General features: G+C 42.6%; 1 long non-coding RNA gene across 2 annotated transcripts in view; it reads left to right on the forward strand.

Moving 5' to 3' along the window:
- Positions 1-25,567, forward strand: part of LOC107379898 (uncharacterized) — a 70,893-nt gene that overhangs the window by 33,416 nt on the left and 11,910 nt on the right. Inside the window, exons 2-4 of one of the 2 annotated variants that reach the window (XR_011516089.1) lie at positions 9,485-9,619; positions 9,738-9,955; positions 10,025-10,078. This is a non-coding gene — a long non-coding RNA (uncharacterized lncRNA). The remainder of the gene's footprint in view (positions 1-9,484; positions 9,620-9,737; positions 9,956-10,024; positions 10,079-25,567) is intronic. The other variant, XR_001572251.3, reaches the window with a different exon arrangement.

A 25,567-nucleotide genomic window follows, 5' to 3' on the forward strand; every position in this document is an offset into this window, starting at 1 on the left:
ATCATAATGTAGCCATTGTCTCACGACTCCGCCGTCTCCCGTTCGCCACTTTTCACAAAATCTTCTGGTTGCCACTGGTCCTGGTGGATTTTCTTCCAGTTCGACGAGTTTTCTTTTGGAAGGCTGGCTGACTACAGTTAAAAACCGCCACATTTCACCGCTAGTTTTAACACGAAGCTAACTGCTAACTTGATAAACTGATTTAATGGAATAGGTGGAAATGACGTTGGATGCGGCGCTCACGTTTCGCGTACATTTGTGTACGTTGCGTGCAGGCGGGAGGAGTATCAGAGATCCATGGAAGATGACTGATAAACATAACTAATTTGGTGCAAACATTTACTCGCCAGGTGGCAGGTAGAGCTCAAACATTTACTCGCCAAATGGAGCAATTTACTCGCATTTGGCGAGTGGTGAGTGTTAATTTCGGACCCTGAGAGAGCCTGTGTGTTATTCTACGTGAGTGTGATGTAATCTTAGCATCTAGTAAATAAAGTCCCATATCAGCTAAAATGCAGCGTGACAAAGTCATTAAAGTGCGTCAACACAGTGGATTTAATAGAGTTTTAAAGAACAATCTCTGAGTGAAGTGAGGTTAGTTTTTTTGTCTCACTGCAGATATAAAAACTAACTGCATCAATCAGACGCAGCAAAGCTCACCGTCTGTATGAGCGTGAGTGTCGGAAAGCTGATAAAATCGGCTGTAAAATAATTAAAACAAATGTAAAAATGTTCCTTTGCTTTTTAGAGTCAACATCCAGAAGGCTGGAGCCGTGTTTCACTGACAGGCTGTCAGACTAACGCCCTGATGAGCTCAGCTGGGACAAACTGGTCTGATGTTTAGGTAAGTGAAGATCTGCTTCTCCAAGTCCTTGAGATGCTAGTAAAAAATAATTTAGCCAGCTTGCTATTGTTACTTTTCTTCTCCTCTAAGGAACACAGAATGTTCAGATGTTGGAGCTTCACGTCACCTACTGAGGAAGGAGACCCACCAGTAAAGAGACGGTCTGGACCAGACCAAAGTGAGTGATGACACACCTCAGCCACCCTCATCATTAAGAACACCTCACCCCCTGAATCACTCCGTCTGATGACAGCAGAGTGATTTATTTGATGTTTTACTTGTTTAGTCTGTTTAGAAATTATTGAATTACATTATTTTCTGTAATCGACCATCTGATCTGGATGTGTGCAGAATAACTTTCCCCAAATTCAGCAGCAGCTGGCCTACAAAAACAGCTGCAGCATGTAGTAAGTCTGTCTGCGCTGCTCTCTAATGAGCTTCCTTTCATAAGGAGTCATTTGTATAATTTTAGTGTCACTATTTTATTACATTTGTAAGAAAATATAAAGTCACTGCAGCAAAGTGAACTTGTGAACAAACACAAACGTGACTATAAACATGAAAGCTAAAGAAACAACTTTCCTAAAGCTGCTTGTAGACAAAATATGTCATTAAAGTTATTGTCTATCATTGCAGAATATGGCGATGACATAATGGAACTGGTCTTTGGGAAAGTTTTCCCTGAACCAACTCCGTTTCTAGATGAGGTAGAGAAGATCTGCATCTCACCAACTCTCTGGTCTCAGTATTCAGATAACGGAGGTCTCCCACTGTTATCCAGGACCAGTTTGAAGCCCACATACTTCCCCTCCCTCATCATCAGGAAACATCAATCCGTATCCTGAGGACAACAGAAGATGGCAGGAGGACAGGAACTCTGAGACCTAGATACCACCAGCACCGAGACACAAAGCACCTGTGTGCACAACGCCTGTTTAACTACTAAAGCCTGTTTATTATATTGTTCTACTTATTTGCTGTGAGGTTAATACTTAGAAAATTTGTATATTAATGTAAACAATTAAAAAACATCACTGATTGTATGTTTTCTTTTAGATGTAATGGTCCAAACTCAGCCTTGTAGACATTTATTGCATCCTGTAGGTAAATACACAGAACAGGCTCAGATCCAGGATGACCCAGCATGCTCTTCTTCCATTCTGGCTGTTAGGGTTAGGGTTTTATCAATAACTCAATGCCTACTGATGTTTTCACCTAACGGTATTTATTTAGAATGCAGGTAAGATTTAACTATATTTGTTAGCAAAGCAGACTGATCTTGGGAATTTCACTGCAGCACTGATGTCCACCTCTGTGTACACATTAGAGAATTACCACTTTACAGCTAAACACATATTTAATAAAGATGTAGGCTACGCATTGCAGACAATAAAAACAAAGTTGTAAGCATTAGAATTATAATGATCACATTAAAGAACATTTGGAGGAATGTTCTTTATTTTTGACTAGAATCTCAAATCTTTAAATTAAAATGTAACTGCTTTTTATCCATTTTCAGCCATTAAGACACCCAATATAAAATAAGACTACTTATAAAATTATTTATAATTATATGTATGTATATAGATAGATAGAGATCTTGATAAAATATATTCTTTTAATGGTGTTTCAATGAGCTGTATCATATAGGACTGAGAATGGTGCTGAAAAGGTGCGGAGTAGAAGCCGGGCGCTGGGGAAGTCAGGGATCGTAACACCGTCCGCATGGTTAGAACATTTCCTAGGTGCGCGGTGCGGAAATTTTAGTCCGTGCGGAGGCGCGTGGTTGTTAAAATGACGCAATTTTGCCGCGCGGAGCCGTGCGGACCTCGTGGACGTGTCAAGCATAAACCAACCTTAAATCCCTTTAGAAAACCTATTTTTATGATTTGGCTTTTAACTCAGCATGGGAGTCTTTATAGTGTTAGTTCTTAAGCTTTAGTTTTGATGCATTTTTATCTTGTGTATTGTTTTTTAATGTTTTAATTTCTATGAAGCACTTTGGTCAGATTTATACCGCTGTGAGGGGCTGTACAAATAAAGCTGCCTTGCCTTTGTGTGGACTTCTGAAATCACGTGTGGTGTTGCGATTCTCCCGTGATTTATTTTGGACATCACAGGATCAGCTGTGTGGAGCTCTGTCGCTCTCAGTTAGCGTCAGAATTGCTTCCAGTTGGAAATGAGTTTGCGGTTAAAACGTCACCATTACATTATGTGACTACTTTCATGGCCGATGGAAAGAAGGGGTGAATCTAACAGCTGAAATGTCTCCCTAGCTTTCCTTAGTGTCTACAGGAGTAATTAAAAGTATCTTCAGTCTAGCAGAAAACTCACTATCTGAATGAGATGGTGCCGCCTCTAGCTGTCACCAGGTAAGAGACACAAGACACCCTGGGCAGGTGACTAACTCACCCACACCTAGGGATAATTCAAATACACTGATAAACCTAACCTGCTATGTTTTTGGTGTTTGTGGGGGGAACTGGAGCACCCAGAGGAAACCCACGCATGCATGGGGAGAACGTGTTAACCACGTGCTGTGATTAAGTGTGTCCCCATGCAGCCCCATTTTTGGTTCTAATTAGGTAAAAATAATATAACTAAAACAATTTCTACATATATACTAAACTACCAGAGTCTAGACAAGTAATACTTGACGGAGTAGTACTTTTCGGCGAAGAAGTTCTTAATCTTGGCAAGGCTTGTATTTCTTTTGGCACCAGTGTGTTTTATTCCATTCTGTTGTTCGAGAAACTTTTTCACATCTTTTAACCTCGGACTATTGGGGATTTTAATTTTACCGTGTGGAGGGATGTTTCCTGGTTGGAAATTTTTCATTATTTTATGAGCGCTTCTCACATAATCTTCATTTGAAGCGCCATCAAGGTGCTCCATCGTGATAAAAGGGTGTTTAAGAGCATCAGCTGGGAGAATCCGCTTTGCTGGATCCACTGCTAACAGTTTTTTCACGAGGTCAAGAAAAGCTTTAACATCTTTCTTTTCAGTTGAATTGCAGGTTTTATAGACAGAAAAGTACTCCAGGGATGTTATACGGTGAAAGGTCTTCTCCTTAGACTTCTTTCCTTTCTTTTTAAATATCCAAGAATGTTTAGTCCCTTTGTCAATTTTTGTGAAATAGTTTGGGACTAGAGTCCCCTTGTCTAGTAGTTTTTTGTCAGGTTGACCAAGGAGCTTCATAATTATTCTCAGATTATCGTAGCTGTTGTTATAAGGGAACGGAAGACATTTAAGAAACAGAGCAGACAAGATAATGCCAACACTCCAAGTGTCTATCGCTTCATCTCGTGGTAGACCAAGAGTTATCTCTGGAGCTCTGTATGCCAAAGTCTGAAGGATACCCTTTTGTCGTAAAGCTCCAGTGCTACAAGCCCACCCAAAATCAATCAGCTTCACTCTGAATGGTTGTGCTTTATGATTTACAAGCATGATATTATCAAGTTTCAAATCTGCATGAGTAATACCAAGCTGTTTTAAAACACTAAGAGCTTCTAAGATCTGCTGGGCAATTGGTCGGATTTCAGCCAGCTCAAAAAAACGACCTTCGTCCCCCAAAAACTCACTCAAATTTGTATCTAAAAGCTCTAATTCCTGATATAAAAAGCCTTGAAAGGCGAAACTGCCGTTCAGTCTGATAAAATAGCTATCGCATTGTGTGAGTTCGTTCAGACTTTCTAATATTTTCTTCTCATTGAAAAAACTGCTGTAATCGGTTAGGCGCGTCATTTTCAACGCTACGACCTCATTTGTTTCCTGTATACGGCACCTGGCCACCGCTCCGTATCCCCCAGATCCAAGTACTTTTTCTACAATATAAACCTTTGAAAGGCCTTCAATCTTCACACCTGGGATTAGTAATGAAGATAAGCTTTCTGAGCCAATTGAGTTTGTCTCATCTATGTCTGCGAACGATGTTTCACTATCTTTAGATTGGTCCGGTGAAAGATTATCCATATGCAGTTCCTCTGTGTTTACTGTGCTGGTTTTCTCTAATAACTGTTTGCTACACATTGGCTCTTCATCCTTCTCTCTGGTGTCAATAGAAGTTTTCTCTGTAACGTTTCCTCCTTTGCTTTCTTCTAAATTAAACTCTACTATTTCTTCTGAACTAAATTTTGTACTGCATGTTGATTCTGCCATTGGTAAAGATCTCTCTAAGTCTGTTTGAACACCTGGCACCTGACTGGGCCCGGGGCATTCGCTGATGACACTTTCACCATCTGAATGACACGGTTGGACATTTCTCATTAATTTACGAGCTGTTTTCACATAACGTCTATCTGAAGCGCCATCGAGATGCTCCATCGTGATGAAAGGGTGTTTCAGAGCATCAGCTGGCAGAATCCGGTTTGATGGATCCACTGTTAACATTTTCTTCACGAGGTCAAGAAAAGCTTCGATATCTTCATTTTCAGTTGAGTTGTTAGTGTTTTGAGAGAAAAACAAGTCATCCAGCGTTGTTAAATCATCATAGGTTGCGTCTGCCCTCACAGACACCGCTCCTCTCTTCTTTTCGTATTGTTTCAGGGTTTTAAATCTCCAAGAGCATTCAGACCTGTTCTTATCTTTTCTGAAATAGTTTGAGACTAGAGTCCCCTCGTCCAGTTGTTTTTTGTCAGGTTGACCAAGGAGCTTCATAATTATTCTCAGATTATCGTATTCGTTTTCTTCTGGGAACAGATAACAATCCAGAAACAGAGCAGACAAGAGACAGCCAAGACTCCAAGTGTCTATCGCTTCATCTCGTGGTAGACCAAGAGTTACCTCTGGAGCTCTGCAAGCCAAATTCTGAATGATACCCTTCTGTGGTAAACGTTCAGTCTCAAAAGCCAACCCAAAATCAATCAGCTTCACTCCGAATGGTTGTGCTTCATGATTTACAAGCATGATATTATCAAGTTTCAAATCTGTGTGAGTAATGCCAAGCTGTTTTAAAACACTAAGAGCTTCTAAGATCTGCTGGGCAATTGCTCTGATTTCAGCCACCTTTAAAGTGTCACCTCTTTGTTTGAAATAATCGAACAAAGTTTGATCCAAAAGCTCGAATTCCTGATATAAAAAGCCTCGATAGGTGAAACTGTCATTCAGTTTCATAAAGCAGTGTTTGAAATTTGTCAGTTTGTTCAGAAGTTGTAACGTTTGAACTTCATTTAAAAATTCGCTTTCGTACTGTCTACTCATTACTTTCAAAGCGACCACCTTATCTTGTCCCTCTATGCAGCACCTGGCCACCTCTCCAAACGTCCCAAAACCAAGAACTTCCTCTACTTCGTAAATCTTTGAATTCCCCGTAATTACCATACCTGGCGTTAATATTGAAGGGATGCTATCTGAGTCAGTTGAGTACGACCCTTTGTCTGTGTCTGAGGAATCCGTTTCCCATCTGATAGACAGGTCCATCTTTGAGTCCTCTGAACTAGCTCCTTCAGAGCTTTCACTGCTAAACAACGGATGGACTTTCTCATCATTAGGTGAACTCTTCCTGGGGTCAGAGTGTGGCGTGTTTTTCTTTTCAGCTTTTGTTTCACTGCTACTGGTTCCTGTTCTGGTTTCGGTCTGGACTAAATGTGAGGAATTTCTCTTTCCCTTCTTACTAAAATCCAGGTCTGGGGTCTGCTCTCCGTTGCTGTTCGGAGTAGAAAGAGAACTATAAGTGTATTCTTGTTCGCTGTGTTGGAATTCCTCCATAATCCTTTGGGATTCTGTTAAATAAAATTCATCTGAGATATAACGCAGATGCTTCATTGTTATAAATGGGTGTTTTAAAGCATCCGCTGGCTTGATCCTAAGTGCCGGGTCCACGTTTAACATCTTCCTGAGAAGGTCGATGAAAGCCTCTGTGTCGTCATAAGCTATTGGCTCTGGTTGGTTGGATTTAAACAGAAAGTCATTCAAATCAGTTAAATTATTGCAATCTGTTTTCTTAACCTCAATTCCAGTTATTTCTTCAAATTCCTTCGGGGTCCGGAGTCTCCAAACATAATCAGACCCCTGCTTCACTTGTTTAAAAAACAGATGACTTTGACATCCTTTTTCCAGTAGTTTATTTTTCGGCTGGCCCAAGACATCTACGATAAACCTCATGTACTGATACTCACAGTCCACGGGGCTCATGTGTTGCCCTAAGAACAGAAAAGCTAACGTACATCCAAGGCTCCAGATATCAAGGCTTTCGTCTAGTGGACAGTCCAGGAACACCTCTGGTGCGGTGTAACCACAATCTAAAGGGATCTTTAAGTCACGTAAGTCAGATGTCGTTGCAGAGTTGGAAAAACCAATCAGTTTGACACCATACTGATGTGAAACTTCATCCATAGTCATTATATTTTCTGGTTTTATATTAGCGTGAGTGAATCCAGCGTGGTGCAGAGCTGCTAAAGCAACGATCATTTGATATGCAATAGCTCTGATCTCAATAAGGTGAACAGGTTTCCCATTTGCTGCTAAAACTAATTCCTGAAAGGTTGAATCCAGCTTCTCATAGGCAAAGCAGGTCCTGTCTTGGTATGAAAAACACTCAGAAAAGTTGACAATGCGGCATTGGTGGAGACCTAAACTTTTCAGTTGCTTCAGTATCCTCACCTCTCTCCTATTTTTAGAATAAAACTTCTTTTTGACAAATTTTATTGCCAAAATTTCACCTGTTCTCTCATTTCGGCACTCAGCAATCTGACTGAACTTCCTGTAATGTGTGACTTTTTGGATTTGGTAAACATTGAATCTGCTTGCAACAGACATACCTTCCTTAATTCTGAAAGTCGAATTATCTAAACATTCCTGTGTGGATTTTGCCATTTTAATTCTTCTTGTGGGAGTCCAAAAACAAGCTTCTCTCTTCTAGACAAAGTGAGTGACATGCTTTCAGGTCCGAGGTCTATAGGTTCTGGCCTTTGATGACGTCAGACGTACAGCAATAGATATGTAAATGAGTCTACGCAGGAGTCACGTGGTACGTGGAGCTGCGTCGTTCCTTTATGTGTCATGACAGTAGTGGTGCTTGCGCACGTGCACGCTGACGCTGACCCCGGATGCGTAAATGAGCAGCAGCAGGAGTGTTTCCATGGTTACCACATTAACGACCCAGAGGTTCGAAATGAAATTATGACCTGCGGCTAACTTTTTTCTTTTTTATCAAAGGCACGCAGGACCAAAGCGTCACCGACCGAGCCCACCGTTAATCGGGGAGCTGGTATGTAAATAAAAAACAGTCTCGCCTCAGGATCGGTGGTGAGAACAGGAGGCAGCAACTGGTTTTAATGGCTTCACAATGCTAAGTTTACTGAATAAAAAGCTCTAAAACTGATATGGTGAACCAGGCAATGACCAGAAATCCACCTTAATCATTTAATTCAGGTGGACTGAGCCTGCTGATCCATTTTCTTGGAAGAATAATTTGGCTATAGATAACTAAAAATACAGCCATTACTAAAGTTAAGCATCCTCATTAGCTGGTTTAAAGTAATTCCTAGATCAAAGTTTAAAGGTTTGGTGCAACAGGCTTAGCTTTAAACTTGGTTTAGTGTGAAAATGAAGAGTTTAAAATTCAATCCCTCTAAATTGTAATAATTTAATGAAGTTTAAAGTTTAGTGCAATATAATTTTAATTGAAACCATCAATTAATTTGAATTTAAAGTTGTAGCAATTAAAATATTAATTAGTCAGGTCATCTTTATTTATAAAGCACTTTACAACAGCATAAAAGCTGACCAAAGTGCTTAACAAGCCAAAAAGAACAGAAGATCCCTAAAACTTCTAAAAATAAGATAAAAAGTTCATCACAAAGTAAAAACATGATAAAAACAAACATATTAAACTGACATAAAAGCCACTAAAAACAGATGCATTCTCAAACGGAATTAAAAGCAACTGAGAACAGATGAGTCTTTAAAAGTGATTAAAAACCCGACAGGGACGAATCTGAACTGCGAGTGCATTCCACAGCCTTATTGTCCCTTATACGGGGCAGCAGTAGCTCAACAGGTGGAGCGGGTTGTCCAGTAATCGGAAGGTTGCAGGTTCGATCCCGGCTCCGGACAGAGAATTCTGCTGTTGTGTCCTTGGGCAAGACACTTAACCCACCTTGCCTGCTGGTGGTGGTCGGAGGGTCCGGTGGTGCCTATGCTCGGCAGCCTCGCCTCTCATCCCCACCAGTGTATGAATGTGTGTGTGAATGGATGAATGATACACTGTAGTGTAAAGTGCTGTGGAGTCCTTACTCTGAGAGGCGCTATATAAGTGTGGGTCATTTATCATTATTAAAACCAATAAGATGTGATTATTCCATATAAATATGAAATATCAATCCGATTGATCTTTGAATGTGTAATCAGAAGATTCTAGGGTTCTAGGGACCATAAACACACTTCGTATTAATTCAGACAGAGTCGGTATATATAGGGCTGCCAACTTTTGAACATTCCAAAGAGTGAGATGGGGTTGGGAGCGGACAATTCGCCGGCCGTTTGGGAAAGGGGGGAGACTTTTTGTGCTCTACATTTTATTTATTTATTTCTACTCTGTACAGAAGAGGATTAGAGCCACTGACAAGACAAGAAAAAAAGAAAAGAAAGAGAATTGTTATGTTTTGTCATGGGCTGTTTTTATTCTCACCATGTTTTTAGGTCTAAGAATCTGCAGGTGGGCGTGTCTGGAGAGCAGGAGCAACGGCCAGCTGCAGCTCATCTCCAAGCATCCTCCTGGGTGTATTTAAGAAGCTGACTTCCTCAACACTCTTGCCGGATGATTACTCAACCTGGGTAGCAGATTAAAAATTTATTGTCAAGCTAGGACTAAAACGTAGACTAAGAAATGTTTCGTGAAGCAGATTTCTAACAGACTAGAACCAAGATTAATCCTTCCTCTTATCCCTTCAAGGAATCATCTCCTCCAGCCATCTCCAAGAACTTCTCATCAGCTCCACTTCATGCAGCTCCAACTCCTGGCTGTATTGTCTCCGCCACGCCCCTACCGCCTAACCCTTTAAGCTCACCACACAGGAACTCTGGACCTCGTCTTCATCAAGACCCCTTTGCAACCCATCTTCAAAAGACCAACCAGTGCTCCTCTGCACGCCCTCTAACCACCTCCTTACAGTAAGCCTAGACCTTCAGTTATCCATCCCATCATCTCTCACGGATATTAACCTTTTGTCTCTCCTTTAGAACATCCTGGTACTTCCTGCATCAGTTTGAGCAGTTTGAGTTCTCCATTCTAAAGTAAATGATTTTATTTTCTTACCTCCCTGTTTCCGACTCTGATTCTGCATGTCGTGGGTCAAAAGAATACCACGGATCATGAGACGTTTTTTCTCAGATTTCTGACTTTTAATCTCGGAATTCTGACAGGGATTTCTGGGAAAAAGTCAGAATTCTCTTTTATCAGTTGCCCGAATCCTCTTCTGTACCTCTGACTTTACAGAGGGAACTGACCTTTAATTAATACAAATTTGATGATGGCAAGAAGAGCCTAGAAATATTGAGGCGCCATTTTGAGTCAGAAGAAAAAACGCGAATCGTTGGATTGTACACCGAGCTAACCAATGTGCAAATGGCTAACGGCGAAGAGCTAGCAGACTACCTAGCACGTGTGGAAAAGATAGTGGCCGCTCTAAACAGAGCTAAAGAGACTCTGAGTGACGCACTCCTGGTAGCGAAGGTACTTAAAGGACTCACGGATGAATATGACCCGTTTTCTGTGCATGTTACGCAGACCAGGGAGATGCTAACTTTCGCAGAGTTCAAAGCTCGGCTAAGAAGCTTCGAGTGCACTCTCCGATACAGAGGCAAACCCCGCTCAGATTAAGTGATGACAGCGAGTTACAAGATATCCAAACCGAAGTTCAGAGAGGAAAAGAGGTACTTTAGTGGAGAGTGCTTTATATGTGAGAAGGCGGGACATAAAGCCAGAGACTGCAGAGACAAAGTCAAGAAGCTACGGCAAAAAGTAGTCGGCGCGCACAGCAGCCACAAGGTGGTAACCGTCATGGACACTGGACAGGTCATTCACAACACCAAAGACAAACGAAAGCCCGCGAAGGAAGAGGAGGAGTATGTGCTACGGCTGAGCGAGTGGAAGCCCCACAGAACGGAGCATCGGCCTACATTTTAACCGAAGAGGGGGCCTTCACCAGATTCGATGAGACGTTTCGGCCCGAGAACCATGTCATGCAGCTGGCAGACGGGACCCGGATCACCGGCAGCTTCAAGAGGAAGGGAGATGCGCAGATCCAGCTGTTACAGACGCTGTCTGTTTTGTGGCCACAAGGTGGCCTCAGAGCTCCAAGCCTGTTCTCCTGGCTCTAGCTGAGCCAGGTGTCGCTAATCTCACAATCAGGGAGCTTCCTATAAAAGGCAGCTTCCTCTGTCATTCGAGGAGGGAAGCTTAGCAGAGGCCTTGTGTTAAAGCGAGTGTTCCTCTTTTTCCCTCCTAGTAAACCAGACGTTAAAGTCTTCGTTTTGATTACCTGTGTGGTACACTTTCTAGTTCAGAGCTCGATTTTTGTCTTCATGAGAATACTCGTTAAAGAGTTCAGCTCACCCTTTTGGTGGAGTTTTTTGTGTTTATCTCATTCCTTTAGTTTTCCCAGATTAGTACCGGCATTTTGTGTTTATAGATATTAGTGTTATTTTCCCAGTAGTGGATGATCCTTCTGTTTAGTATTGTTAATTCCCCAGTGTGGACGTCCTTTTGGTTTTGTATTCATTTTGTCTTTGCCTGCATAAAGCAGTGATTTTTAGTTAATAAACTCCTCTAAGAGAGCAAATCTTGGTTTGTCCGGTCAATCACATATCTTTCTTTACGCCCCCTTTAACATCATCTCCTAGACGAGCTGGGGGCCGTAAAACAGCTGACTGACTGCAACGGGAGAGTGGTGAGTGTCAAACTCACAGACCCCTTGCTGATTCCTGGATACCCACAGAACATTCTGTCTGTGGATGCAGCGACTTCGAAAGGAGCGAGATTCAACTTTGAGAATAAGAACAACAAAATGATCCTTCCTGATGGTACTACATGTACAATGAAGGTAAAAGATAGACTGTACTGTTTAGATACTGTTATTGAGAAGGATATAAACGTTGAAAATTCATGTAATGTAGCCCGTGATTTGAAAACTTGGCATGAAGTAATGGGACATTGCAACTATGGAGATCTAGTAAAGCTAGAATCTGTTGTAAACGGTATGAAAATCAAAGACAAAACATGCAAACCCAACCAATGTGAAGTGTGTCTTGAGGGCAAATTTTCTCAGAGCAGAAATAGACAGAGTGATGCAAGAGCTAAAGAGCCATTAGAGTTGATCCACACAGACCTGGGTGGCCCTATTGTCCCAGAGTCATCCGAAGGGTACAAATATGCCATGACTTTCATAGATGATTTTTCAGGTGCTGTGTACGTGTATTTCCTTAGGAATAAAAACAAAGCCGTTGAAGCAACAAAGCAGTTTTGAGCAGATTCAGCACCCTACGGTAAAGTAAAGTGTCTGAGATCAGACAATGGGACAGAGTTTATTTCAGAGGAGTACCAGGAATTACTGAAAAACTATGCGATCAAACATGAGAGGTCAGCGCCCCACTCCCCGCATCAAAACGGGATGGCGGAGAGAGGCTGGCGTACACTGTTCGACATGGTTAGATGCATGTTGATCGAGGCAGGCCTACCCAAAGAGCTGTGGCCACATGCAGCTAGGACTGCTGCTTATATCAGGAATAGGTGTTTCTGTAAGAGATCAGGGCAAACGCCCTATTTCCTTTTCACTGGAAAAAGACCAGTTTTATCCAAAATGAAGAAGTTTGGTTCAGAGTGTGTAGTGTATGAACAAAACAGGAAAAAGCTAGACCCGAAAGGCAAAAAGGGGATTTTTGTTGGTTTTGACCGTCACTCACCTGCCTACATGATTTATTTTCCAGAGAAAAACAAGGTTCAGAAACACAGACTGGTTCAATTCGTTGTAAACAAGGCCGGATTAACCATATGGGCAACTGGGCAATTGCCCAGGGCCCACGAACTCTAAGGGGCCCAGGGCAGCAAGGGCACGAGCAAAATACTGTATCTGTAATCTCCCGCTTTATATTACACTAGGGTGACCGTATGTCCGGTTTTCCCCGGACATGTCCACTTTTCACTCTCTGTCTGGGGCGTCCGGACTGCGGGTTCTTGTATTGATGAAAATGTCCGGCTTTTCATCCAGGAGCAGGGATCGAATTATGGGGGAGCTGTATATCCTACACATCCAGGGGAGCCGGAAACAAGTTTTCTACCTTTATTACATCATTTATGGACTCTTCTGAGCAGAGAGCGGCACAGCGCGTTGTTGCGCAGCGCTCCAGGCAGCTGCTTCCAGCGCACGGTCCATTCTCAAAGTGGCGCAACCAAAAAACTATAATTAGCACACGATCGTTCATGTCTGCACATGTTCTCTGCTTTCTGTCTTATTTGTGGCTGAAGCGCTCTGCCACTGCGCAGCTCATCACCTGTGCTGCGCGGTGCTGCGGTGATTCACCTCACTGACGCAGCAACGAAAGGCGCACTCCGCTTTGCGGTCAGGAGATCCCTTTGATCTGCTGAAAAGTAACTGATGAGGTGAAAAAGTAAGAATCCAGGCAGCAGTTTTTCTGGAGAGTTTAGAGGAGATGCAGGAAGATGAGAGACAGACAGGACAGGAAATAGTTAAATAAAAACAAGAAAACTAAACAAAGTTTTGAAAAGTAAAATGTAGGTAGATTTATCTCCACTACACGTTTTTACCTGCAAAACAATAAGTTATACATATGTAATATTTATACATCTGATACAATTCAGATAACCTTCAAAACTCAGTCACACACCCAGGGCCGTTTCAAGACATTTTGGGGGCCAAGGCAAAATGACCCCCCCCCTCCCCCCCACCAACACCACCCCACCCCCATAACTGGGCTCCCCAGAAGCCTCTGTGTAATCCATACCCTCTCCAGTAGTGTTAGTTATACAGTGTTTATAAAAGCCCCTCAGACATTACTGACAAGTTCTAATATTATCAGATGAAAAACTAAATTATCAGACATGCCGTCTCATCTGCTTCTTTTCTAAACTTGCAAAAAGTAACAAAACCATTTGAAAGCCACTATTTGTGGATTCTCTGGAAGTTTCCATGGAGTGTGTGACAACTTATTTTTTCATTGATCCTATCGTCTAATGTCACAGCTGAAACAAGCATCCTTGATAATCTGTGCACAGGAAGCTTGCCGATGCTGTAGTAAAACACAAGGTATAATAATTTATTATTAATAAAACCTTGTTGCAGCACTAAAGCAGAAAAATGAGATTTTGCAGTAAATATGCTAAGTATTTATTGTTTTAGAGCCCTTTTATTGGCAGAATCTGATATTAATTTAGTTCTTACAAAAAAAATGGGTCCCAGCATTGTGTGGCGTTGCCATAGTGTGATGTCATAGGCACAGATCCCCTGTCCTCTTGTCTGGAAATGGAAATATGATCACCCTGTATTAAACAAACTGTCCACCCGGGCTTTTGCGCTGCACAGAGACGCTTCGCTGCCTATGACTTTGAACGTCAGTTGAGAGTCAGTCTCATGCAGACTGACCAATAAAGAGAGGGCCTCAAGTTAAGACTCTCTCCTCATTGGTCAGTCCAAACGAGGTGGGTCAAAGGTTACCCTGAGCGGGTTACGTGATGTCAGGCATTCAAGTATTGAGTATATTTACTGCATATTACAGTAAAATATTCTGTATGTGACCACATTATGGTGATCCTTGGGTCGTGATGATGGGGCCCTTGAATATTGTTGCCCAGGGTACAACAAAGTCTTAATCTGGCCCTGGTTGTAAAAGACGTGACTGAGAGCCAGACGCAGACCGACATGGACCAACCGGAGGACCACTTTGTAGAGTGGGTAACTATGCCAAGTCAGACTAGTCAGCAACAGAGTGAGCAAACTGTACAAAACTCTGATGAAAATGTAACCAAGGACACTGATGGTAACACACAGACTACACGCACTACTGATAGAATCAGGAAGAAACCTAAGTACCTAGAGGACTATGAGTGTGCAGTGCAGAATACTGAGTTAACCATAGACTACTGTTACAGGGCTACAATTGGACTGCCACAGACCTTTAAGGAGGCTATGGCATCACCAACTTTAGAAAAATGGGAAAAGGCTATGAAGGAGGAAGTAGCCTCTCTTAAAGAGAACAACACCTACTCACTTGTACCATTACCAGAGGGCAGACAGACAGTGGGGGGAAGGTGGGTGTACGCTCTTAAAGAGGATGATAAGGGGAATGAAGTGTATAAGGCCAGATACGTGGCAAAGGGATACAGTCAAGTAGAAGGACTCGACTATTCAGAGACATTTTCCCCGACTAGGGCTGTCGCGGTTGAAGAATTCCCCCTGCGGTGATTCAGGGTGGCTTAATATTGCGGTGTGCGATATTATTGCAGCACTTTTTTTTATTGCGGTACTATCGAAACATAATGTTTACACATTTAAAAAAGGTTAAAAATTGCCATGCCTTCTTTTATAACACTTTACTGAATGCAGATCAAAGGGCAGTAACAACACAGATCGCAGTGACGTTTGTTTCTCCGACAGTCGGAGTCAGACTGAACTTAAAAACAACAAAATTCAGGAGAAGGTTAAACTTTTAAATGCAAATTTGGCTGCAGCATCTAACAAATAAGAAACAAGTCCCCATTTTGTTTAGTTGTTTAAAATCAAGCATAAAAAATTACATGTACCGGGCGCGGGGCACTATCATTTCACTTTCACTTTCACACACACGAATGACGGTGATTTATAGCTCGGTCACGTCCTTGTTACCCACAAGGAAAACCAGCATGTTAACCATATACGGTTTGAGAGAGGATCTGAGAGGGGGGGCAACATTTCCAGCAACACTGAAAACCCTCTCGGATGGTGCGCTCGTTGCACTAACGCACACGTACTTGCGTGCGACTGGCGAGCAAAGGGAATCTCTCCCGGTTGTTGCTCCACCATGTCAGGGGGTTTCTTTAGGGTGGATGCATTCCTCCTGCAGGTAGCGAGTGAGCTCCAGCTCGGCTCAAACTCTCTTCAGGACGGTTGCAGAAGCAGTGCTTGTCCGGGACTTCAGCAGGTCTCCGAGCGTTTATTATTTTTTTGCCGCTGGTGGCAGCTCTGTCTCGGCCAAGGACTCTGGCTGCACAGCAGCTGACGTACTGAAAACCAAAGTGCTCCCAAAGGAGCGAAGTAACGTTTCGTTTCGATACCAGTGCAGCCATCCTTCTCAACATGCATCACTGAGTTGAATCAAGTTCAGTAATCGCGGTGGCCCATGATGCAGCGCGGTGGGTTTCTTCATATTGCGATATTTCATTTTTGCGGTTACCGTGACAGCCCTATCCCCGACAGCTAACCTGACATCACTACGGGTACTAATGCAACTTGCTGCACAACATACTCTTACACTAAATCAGATGGATGTCAAGGCAGCATATGTACATGCACCAGTTGACTGCGAGATCTATATGGATCAACCTGAAGGTTTCCAGCTCGATTCAAAGGAGGGGGTGCAACTTGTGTGTAAATTAAACAAATCTATTTATGGTCTCAAACAGTCAGGCAGGAATTGGAATATGGTGCTCCATGAATTCCTGATTAAAAATCATTTTGAACAGAGCCAAGCTGACCACTGTATCTATACCAAACTGTCTGACAAAGAGGTCATTCTGCTAGTGTGGGTAGATGATATAGTTGTGGCTGCCAGCGATGAGGTGTGTTTGAGAGAGATCAAGGAGAGATTGAAAAGTAGATTTAAAATGAAAGACCTTGGAAACCTCACACAGTTCATTGGGATTGATTTCACCCAAAAGGATAAATGTGTAAAGAGAATCAGTCCAAATACATCAGGAAAATACTAAAACCATTCGGCATGGCAGAGTGTAAAGCGAGAGCTACACCCAGTGAGATAAAATGTGACTTGTCACCAGAGGGCGACAAAACTGATCAAAGAAATTACAGAGAAATGTTGGGCAGCCTCATCTATATCATGACCTGTACTAGACCAGACATCAGTTGGATTGTAAGCAAACTGTCTCAGTACATGTCAGATCCCAGAGAAAAACACGTGACTGCTTTGAAGCATGTGTACAGATACTTACAGGGGACCATGGACTATGAACTGTGTTACAACCAGTGTTCATCAGATTTGGAACTGGTTGGATACTCTGACGCGGACTGGGCAAATGATGTTGAGGACAGGAAGAGCACTACAGGCTATTGTTTCAGCCTCAGTCAAGAAAGTGCCATAATTTCATGGAAAATGAAGAAACAACAAATGGTGGCACTATCGACATGTGAAGCGGAGTATGTGGCCTTAGCAGCTACTGTTCAGGAAGCGCTCCATTTGACTCAACTGTTAAAGGACATTGGCTGCAGTTCAAAACATGCAGCAAAAGTCTTTGAAGACAACCATGGGACTATATGCCTTGCAAAGAACCCTGTGAACCGTCAGAGGAACAAACATGTGGATATTAAATATCACTTCATCAGGTCTAATGTAGTTCAAGGGAAAGTTGTTTTGGTGTATTGTCCAACTGAGAATATGGTTGCAGATGTCTTCACAAAGTCTGCTTCTAGAGCCAAGGTTGAAAAGTTCAAGCCCAATATGTTTTGAAAATAAGGACTGAAGTAAATGAGAGTGGCATCATCAAGTGGGGGTGTTAGAATACAATGCTTCTGCCACAATATCATGGGCTCTATTTTGTTCAGCGCAAGGTTACAGGTGATGTGAGTTCCGCGTTATTCAATAAAGGCGGGGGCCTCCCTTTTGCTGAGCAGAGCGGGCATTGGGGCAGTGTGGCTTCCAGAAAGCGCCAAGTATGACTCATGTGGTTTTGTATTGCTAACGGATAACACAAAATCAGCATGACCGATACCCAAACCAGAGATGGTGGTTTGACTCCCGTGAGTAGGCAACCTGAAGCTGCGATGTCAACAGTGGGGCTGTAAGGCTGGGATCAACTGACGACACCCGGTCGAACTAGCTACAAGCTAACCTGAAGCTAACACGGAGGTGGGAGCTAAGCTAACGGAGGTAGCAACCTAGCTACAACCGGAGTTAACTGTGCACAACACCAGAGCTTCTGAGTCAGAGATACGCCGGGCTGACCGCTGGGTAAAACCGGGTGGAACACAGAGGTCTCCCGAGACCTCCACAAGCTGGCAGCCGCACAGCAGACAAGCGCCTCTGCGATCTGAGATGCGCAGAGCTGCCGCTGGGGAGAACCGGGTGGAAAGGTTTCCATCCCAGAGCTCCACAAGCCGTCAGCCCGCGCAGGATACAGAAGCCGCGATCAGACAGAGATGCGCCGAGCTGCGGGGAGGCGAGAACGGGTGGAAAACAGAGGTCTCCCGAGAGCTCCACAAGCCGATAGTGGGAACCCAGCTCCACCAACATGTTATATTTCAACCCATTTTCTAAAGTGCAGCATTATGTTAAATGCACTGGGTTTTACCCTATTACATTTAAATGTCATGGTTAAACAGTACATGTTAAAATCTAAGCTCAGCTCGGCAGTGACCTAAAATACATAAATATAATTTTACTTACCGAAAAATGAAGTGGAGACTCCTTGGATGCTCTATTAGTGCAATTAATGCCACAGCAAGTCATTTTGTCCAACAATTGCACAAAAATATCCAAAAAAGAATACACAAACACAGAGACTCAAAATCCCAGAACAGTTTCCAGGCCAGACCGAGGCTCTACTGAGGCCTTTCCACGGAGCTAGCTCTGTGGTCACGTGGGTCTGATGCTCATTAATTATACAGAATTTTAGGCTTTTAATACACTTAAACAGAAGAGTGAGAAAAAAATTCACCCCCCTCAGAGTTGTCATGAGTGTAAACCAGATCATTTAGACAGAAACATGTTTTGGTACCAGGCTGTAAACATGTTTATTTCTGCTGTGAAATTGGCATTTTTAACATGGGAGTCAATGAGGATTTGCTCGCTTCTGACACCAGCCCCCAGCGGATGAGGGTGGAACTGCAATTTCTCTTACTTCCGGGATGGGACCATTTTTAGAGCCGCATTGTGGGGGCTTGCCTAAAACGTTACTCTCACTGTGATCACGCGTTTGTTTCCCATGCATTCTGCCTGTGAATTTTCGTATTTGCTGCCCAAGGGGAACGTTAGAACATACCATCTGGCAAGGTTACAAATACCCTCTACTTTTAACATCCACCTTGGTAGTTGAAATCTCCCCCTCGCGTTTCCTCGGTCCAAATCTTACCAATGATGAGGCGGCTCTCACCGTTCACTTCATAGAGCCGGCTTTTAGAGCGACTGACAAATCACTAACGTGTTCGATAGCAAGATGGTTAAGGATAGGATAGGGGTGAGGGGAAGGTTAAATAACAAGAGGATGAGGTTATGAGCTTGTTTGGTGCCCTGGCTGCGAACATCCCATCGCGTCAGTTTTACGCTGCATAGAGCTCTGGGAGTTGACGTCACTTCTCCCGGCATGCAACAGTTCAAATCGAAACGGCGCCATATTGGCAGGTAGAAGCCGGCAGCTGGACTATTTGTTATTGTCAGAAAACTCAATCAAACAGGAAATATGGTAGATTCCTGTTGTGCCCCAGAATGCAGAACAGACACGGACGACATAAGGAATGAGCCATCTACAGGATTCCCCAAGATCCGGAGCGCCGCAAACGTTGGATCATTGCAATAAAACGCGTTAGTGACCGGGCTAAAATGAAACTGTGGGATCCCGAGAGTAAAGGTTTTCACTTATGCAGCGACCGCTTCATATCAGGTACTTAAACCGTTTCCTCAACTGTGTGTGGTGTTTATTTTAAATGCTTTTATTACGATTCTTAGTGGGCTTCCTAAACTTATTTTGGCGTGGCTTTTTCTGTCTTATTACTCATAGCAGCAAGTAAACATCATGTAAAACGTTGCCTCGTGAGTTCTGCGTGCTGCCGTTTCCGTGTTTTATGATCACAGCAATTAACCGGCTAAGCTGTATTTAATTTTAAAGCAATGGTTGATCAATTGTCAGATCACACATAAAAAGCACTTTGGATTGCTATTATCTGTCTCACCGAGACGGATCTCAGACAGATCCTGAGACGCTCCTGCCTAACATATTTATTTTATTCACGGAACAAAATCAGACTAGTGATTTCTCTTGGTGTTCAGTTTATACATTCAAACAGCACAGCGCTCTATTTAAACTACTTACGTGTAAATTCAATTCAATTCAATAATTTATTTCACTCAAAGTTTAAATATACAAACTTCAAATCAGAATATAAGCATTCGAGTGAAATAGGGGGAGGAAGAAGAAAAAATCTTATATGACCTACCCCCTTTAACTAAGACAAGATAAATAACAAAAAGTACAAAATAGCCTTATACACAAAAAATAAACCGCTCTCTTACTTCCACAAATAATATCACTACTAAAACATTAATCCTCCATCCTCAACTCACCAATTCATACGATTTTAGCATTTTATCTTTATACATTTTTTTTAATTGATCAGTAGTTGACATTTTTTTAATTCATCATCCAGGTTATTCCATAATTTCACACCATATATTGAAATACACATTTGCTTTAATGTAGTACGAACAAATATCCTTTTAAACTCTGGTTTCCTTCATTTTTTGGGATTAAAACAAAGAACCTTTGTAGATTAGTTGGCAGCAAATTATTTCTAGCCTTAAACATAATTAGTAAAATTTTCAAGTTAACTAAGTCTTTGAATTTAATAATTTTAGATAGAACAAAATATTTGTTAGTATGTTCTCTTGGATTTGCTTTATATAGAATTCGCAAAACTTTCTTCTGTAACAGAAACAAAGGATTAGTGTTTGTTTTATACGTATTGCCCCAAACCTCAATACAATAAGTTAAGTATGGTAAGATAAATGAGTAATATAATGTCTGAAGCGTTGAAATTTCTAGAAAACCTTTGACTTTGTTTAAAACTCCAATACTTTTGGATATTTTTTGTTTTATATATTTTATATGGGATTTCCAAGTAAGTTTATGGTCCAAGGGAACCCCTAAGAATCTGACTTCATTTACTCTATCGATTAAAAAAACATCAATAGACAACGTAACTAAATCATTAGTTTTTCTGTTACCAAAAACCATGAATTTTGTTTTATTCCAATTGAGAAATAATTTATTGTCATTAAACCACTTCTTAAGTTTAGACATTTCACAAACCATATTTTGAATAATAATTTCTAAATAATTTCCAGAACAAAATATATTCGTGTCATCAGCAAACAATATGAACTGTAATACTTTGGACACATCACAAATGTCATTTATATATAGAATAAAAAGCTTAGGGCCCAACACTGACCCCTGTGGGACACCGTGTGTAGTCTCTAGTGAATCTGAAATTTCATCATCTAACTGTATAAATTGATTTCTATTGGTCAAATAACTACTTAACCAGTCATGGGCGATTCCACGTATCCCATAATCCCTCAGCTTGGAGAGTAAAATACTGTGATCTATTGTGTCAAATGCCTTTTTTAAATCAATAAACAACCCCACTGTATATTGTTTTTTTTATTGCTGATGAAAGTTCTTCATTTAATTCCAATAAAGCCAGGGATGTAGAATTATGTGATCGAAACCCATACTGACTCTCACTCAGGAGGTTTTCCTTCTCAATAAAGTTATCTAGTTTCTGAACAAACCATTTCTCAAGCACTTTAGAAAACTGAGAAAGCACTGAGATTGGTCTATAATTATCAAACTTATGTTTATCACCATTTTTAAAAATTGGAATTACTTTAGCAGTTTTCATTTTTTCTGGAAATGTACTACTCTGAACAGACAAATTACAGATATAAGTGAATGGTTTAACAACATAATCAATAGTTTTCTTTACAATCATCATGTCAATCCCATCACAGTCTGTGGATGTTTTATTTTTACTTTTCCTAACTATCGTCAAAACTCCTAGGGAGTGGCAGACCGGGGTGGTGGTCCCCATCTTTAAGAAGGGTGACCTGAGGGTGTGTTCCAACTATAGGGGGATCACACTCCTCAGCCTCCCTGGAAAGGTCTACTCCAAGGTACTGGAGAGGAGGGTCCGATTGATAGTTGAATCTCAGATAGAGGAGGAGCAATGTGGTTTTCGTCCTGGCCGTGGAACTGTGGACCAGCTCTATACCCTTGCAAGGGTGATGGAGGGGGCATGGGAGTTTGCCCAACCAATCCACATGTGCTTTGTGGAATTGGAGAAGGCTTATGACCGTGTCCCCAGGGGCACCCTGTGGGGGACGCTCCAGGAGTATGGGGTGGGTGGCTTTCTGTTAAGGGCCATTCAGTCCCTTTACCAGAGGAGCGTGAGTTTGGTCCGCATAGCCGGTAGTAAGTCGGACCTGTTCCCAGTGAGGGTTGGACTCCGCCAGGGCTGCCCTTTGTCACCGGTTCTGTTCATCACTTTTATGGACAGAATTTCTAGACGCAGCCGTGGTGTGGAGTGTGTCGAGTTTGGTGGCAGGAGAATCTCGTCTCTGCTTTTTGCGGATGATGTGGTCCTCCTAGCTTCATCCAGCTCTGACCTTCAGCTCTTGCTGGGTAGATTCGCGGCCTTATGTGAAGCGGCTGGGATGAGGATCAGCACCTCCAAATCTGAGACCATGGTTCTCGACCGGAAAAGGGTGGCTTGCCACCTCCGGGTCGGGGGAGAGGTCCTACCTCAAGTGGAGGAGTTTAAGTATCTCGGGGTCTTGTTCACGAGTGAGGGTAGGAGGGATCGGGAGATCGACAGGCGGATTGGTTCGGCGTCTGCAGTGATGCGGACGCTGAGCCGATCTGTCGTGGGGAAGAGGGAGCTGAGCCAGAAAGCCAGGCTCTCGATTTACCGGTCGATCTACGTCCCAATCCTCACCTATGGTCATGAGCTTTGGGTAATGACCGAAAGAACGAGATCGCGGATACAAGCGGCCGAAATGAGTTTCCTCCGTAGGGTGGCCGGGCTCAGCCTTAGAGATAGGGTGAGGAGCTCGGACATTCGGGAGGGACTCGGAGTAGAACCGCTGCTCCTCCGGATCGAAAGGAGCCAGTTGAGGTGGTTTGGGCATCTGGTCAGGATGCCTCCCGGACGCCTCCCTGGGGAGGTGTTTCGGGCATGTCCTGCCGGCAGAAGGCCCCCGGGTCGACCCAGGACACGTTGGAGAAGTTACATCTCCAATCTGGTCCGGGAACACCTTGGGGTCCTGCCGGAGGAGCTGGTGGACAAGGCCGGGGAGAGGACGGTCTGGAACTCCCTAGTTGGGATGCTGCCCCCGCGACCCGGACCCGGATAAGCGGAGGAAGACGAGACGAGACGAGACGAGACGAGATCGTCAAAACTTCATTTTCACTTACATCCCCTAAAAACATAGACTGTAAAATTTTGCTCCCTCCTTGTATATTTCCAGTTTCATTAGTTTGTGTTTCCAGAGATTTGGCCAAACTTGGTCCTATGTTTACAAAAAATGAATTAAGTTCATTTACCACCTCAGCTTTATCCCTCAATATCTTATCTCAGTTAGTAAAAAAAATCCGGATAACGGGCATGCTGAGACCTGGATCTTATGACACTATTCAGAATTCTCCATGTTCTTTTCATGTCACCTATGCTTTCCTTCAGCCTTAAATTATAATGATCTTTTTTTGCTTGTCTTATTAATGATGTCAATTTATTTTTGTATATCTTGTACTTCATTTCTGTGGCTTTGGTTCGGTATCTGACAAAATCTCTGTATAATTTGTTTTTCCTTTTACAAGATTTTAGTAATCCCTTAGTTAACCACGGTTCTACATTCACAATTATCTTTTTTCTACAGACAACTACAGGGCAGTTCTTATCATATAAAGATTTATATGTTTTTAAGAACGTATCATATGCCACATTCACATCCTTCACATAAACCCCACTCCAGTTCTCATTCAACAAGTCATTACAAAATGCTTTTATAGCATCCTCTGTCCTTATTCTAACATGTTTTATCTGATCTAACTCTTTAGGTTTTTTGAATACACTTTTATGTATTATAAAAATTGGTAGATGATCACTTATATCACTAATTAGGAGACCACTGTTAGCTGTCTTCTCAATTTCATTTGTATAAATATTGTCTATTAATGCAGCACAGGTACTGGTGATTCTAGTAGGCTGAGTGATCACAGGATATAAACTCCTGCTGGACATCACATCCATAAAGTCTCTAGTCATTTTGTTTCTCTGGTTCAGTAAATCAATATTGAAATCTCCACGTATTAACCAGGATTTGTTGTCATTTAATCCATCTATGAGAGTTTCGCATCTTTCATTAAAACATTGTAAATCTGTTATTTGTCCATCCATCCATCCATTTTCATCCGCTTATCCGGAGTCGGGTTACGGGGGCAGTAGCGTCGAGAGGCCCAGACTTCCCTCTCCCCAGCCGCCTGAGCCAGCTCCTCCGGCGGAATCCCAAGGGGTTCCCCGGCCAGGTCCAGTAAGAAGTCCGCTCCGACAGCTTCTGGCGTTTTTAAAAAGTATCCCAGGGTCACGGTAAGGGTCGGAGATGTTTAGTCTATTTAATTTCTGACTATATAAAACTATTTCTTCGGTTTGAAAGTGTGAAGTAAACTCCGACGAAGTAAAATCCAAGCCGATCCCGTTCACGTTCATGGTTAAGATCCGTGTTTGTTTAGCTTCTTTTACCTGCCAATATGGCGTCTACTAACTAAGAGTTACATGGGGTCCGGAGCTCTATTGGGATCTGCAGTCAGAAAAGGGAAAAACCCCTTTTCACACATAAGTGACGAAAAAGGGCACTTTTGGCGTCAGGGGTCTGACCTAAGAGGGTGGCTGACCAAGCGTTTGTTTTTGACGCGCTGGGAGTGAGTACAGAGATCTTGCTCTACCTCAGAAGTACCAACTGCATACTAGGGCTGTCACGGTAACCGCAAAAATGAAATATCGCAATATGAAGAAACCCACCGCGCTGCATCATGGTCCACCGCGATTATATTTGGGAGCACTTTGGTTTTCAGTACGTCAGCTGCTGCGCAGCCAGAGTCCTTGGCCGAGACAGAGCTGCCACCAGCGGCAAAAAAATAAAAATAAATAAATAAACGCTCGGAGACCTGCTGAAGTCCCGGACAAGCACTGCTTCTGCAACCGTCCCGAAGAGAGTTTGAGCCGAGCTGGAGCTCACTCGCTACCTGCAGGAGGAATGCATCCACCCTAAAGAAACCCCCCTGACATGGTGGAGCAACAACCGGGAGAGATTCCCTTTGCTCGCCAGTCGCACGCAAGTACGTGTGTGTTAGTGCAACGAGCGCACCATCCGAGAGGGTTTTCAGTGCTGGAAATGTTGCCACCCCTCTCAGATCCTCTCTCAAACCGTATATGGTTAACATGCTGGTTTTCCTTGTGGGTAACAAGGACGTGACCGAGCTATAAATCACCGTCGTTCGTGTGTGTGAAAGTGAAAGTGAAATGATAGTGCCCCGCGCCCGGTACATGTAATTTTTTATGCTTGATTTTAAACAACTAAACAAAATGGGGACTTGTTTCTTATGTGTTAGATGCTGCAGCCAAATTTGCATTTAAAAGTTTAACCTTCTCCTGAATTTTGTTGTTTTTAAGTTCAGTCTGACTCCGACTGTCGGAGAAACAAACGTTACTGCGATCTGTGTTGTTACTG

Source organism: Nothobranchius furzeri, chromosome 13 (genome assembly GCF_043380555.1).
Source record: "Nothobranchius furzeri strain GRZ-AD chromosome 13, NfurGRZ-RIMD1, whole genome shotgun sequence".
Lineage (NCBI taxonomy): Eukaryota > Metazoa > Chordata > Actinopteri > Cyprinodontiformes > Nothobranchiidae > Nothobranchius > Nothobranchius furzeri.